Source organism: Pinus tabuliformis, chromosome 9 (genome assembly GCF_031772625.1).
Source record: "Pinus tabuliformis cultivar Carrire ecotype Pingquan chromosome 9, CPIR1, whole genome shotgun sequence".
Taxonomy (NCBI): domain Eukaryota; kingdom Viridiplantae; phylum Streptophyta; class Pinopsida; order Pinales; family Pinaceae; genus Pinus; species Pinus tabuliformis.
Genome location: NC_142307.1, coordinates 359,807,787 through 359,809,927, shown reverse-complemented (window position 1 = coordinate 359,809,927; position 2,141 = coordinate 359,807,787).

The window sequence follows — 2,141 nt, the reverse complement described above, 5'->3', positions numbered from 1 at the left end:
AAAAAATAAAATAAACATAGATGGTAAGGAATTTAAAATTAAAAAAATTCAAAAGGAAATTATTCATTTGAATATATATATATAAACTAGAAATTTTAAAAACAAAAAAAATTATTAATATTATTAATACGTTAAATTAAATTTATCTTGTCTTAGAATATCATAAAAACCAAGCACATCAAAAAACCAACTACATTAAACATGGTTCCATGTAGGTGGTTTCAAAAATTAGATGTTTTTAGCCTTCTATTGATTGAGTAATTTTTTGAAAATGTTAGCAACTTTAACAATCTTAACAAAATTAACATTTCTACTACAATATTCTAATACAAAAAAATACAAGATAACATTATAGATAATGAAGAGTATAAGGAGGTGCTAGCTGTCGAGTCTTTAGCACTGGAACCTAAAGGATTTGGGCAATCAGGATCACACTACAAGTTTCCCTATATATGAGCTAGCTTGACATCCAATCTTTCCAAGCATTCATGTTGGTTTCTTTATTCATGCTTGATATTTTCCAAACTTGCAAATATATTATACCTTTCTTATTTTTTATCTTTTAAGATCTTTCCCAACATGGTCTTCATCTACAAATAAAGAGACAATGCATTGAGGTATTATTTCCTTCTTCCCATTGTGTGAAGTTAGTGTTAAGAACCAAGCTTGAAGCTTCATCTGATATTTTCAAGTAAATAAATGTTTTTTTGTCTCTAATAGCAAGGGATTCTAATTGATGAATGCCATTACAAGTTTGAGGAGGGTTGAACAAATGATAGGTGTTAACAGCTTCCTGGCCATACTTTTGGGTGTGGTTCTGATGTTAGGTATCATGGCCTCACCCTTGATGTTAGTTACAAATTATGTGTCTTTCCATGCTTAACAGAAGGGTCTTACACTAGGGGTCTACACAGAAATTTCCAGTGGTATTGGTTTGAAGGCAACGATAAACCAAAGCTATTCACAACATAAGGATATGAGTAGAAAGGTAAACCAAAGCTAGATGTAGGAATAGGTGCAGTAGGTAGTTGTGAGAGAGATGACGTTGACCAAGCTAATTGATAGTTAACAAGATAAAAGGTTTTCCATAAGGAAAATGCATATGCAAGCTCCCATGTTTGAATAGTTGGTTGGCAGCCCATAAACATAGAAGACCACCCACACACAAAAACCAGAAACTAGCGAAATAATTGATACAAAAATTGACAATGCTTAGAAAGGAGTTAAGATTTATTAAGCACTGAGTGACCATTTTAGAGTCAAGTATTTAAGACTAAATGGCTGGAGTAGACACCGGTGACACTATTACTTAAGGAGATCCTATATGACATCATCCTTCTACCATAGTGCAACCAACCCTCTCTGCTACCTCAAAACTCCCAGTTCTCCTCAACTCTGACGCAGAGCACACACCCAAGAAAATTAGAAATAAATCGAAGTTGAGGTATTTTTGAAGAAAATGCACTACGAATGGAAAAAGAAAGAACTACCAGAATTATCACAAATCACTCATGTGCAGGCTCCCCAATTCTCACAATTTCCTTGAGCCTTCCCTCGTTCAGAAAGTAATTAGTCTTTTTCCCCTCGCTTTGATGCTACAACTGAGTAGCAAAGCCCAAACTGAAATTTCGAGGGACGTATTTCGTGGTTGTCTTCATATCTAAGGTTCACATGCTTGTGCATGGATGGGACTAGAAAAGCCACCATACATTTATTTTCCTCTCGTAGGGGGTTGGTTTTCTCATCCCCCAACCTAGCTCAATTCATTGGTAATCACCCCGATAGGCAAAAAAAGAAATAAAAATAAAAAAAATATGAAAAAAATATTCCAACAAAGGTTGTTGGTGCAAGTGGGATGTTGAGCATTGCCCCTACAGTCCACATGACAACATTGTAGTGACCATGTCGGTTGCGAGATAATTCTCAATATCACACCTCTACTTCTAATTCCCACCATTCAAATATGTTTTTTTAACTTTTCATTTTTATTTTCATTTCTGTTTTTCATTTAATTTTATATTTGATTTAATTTTTTTCTAATATTTGTTTTCCAATTTTTAATTTTATATATATATATATATATATATATATATATATATATATATATATATATATATATATATTTTATATTTTATTTTCTA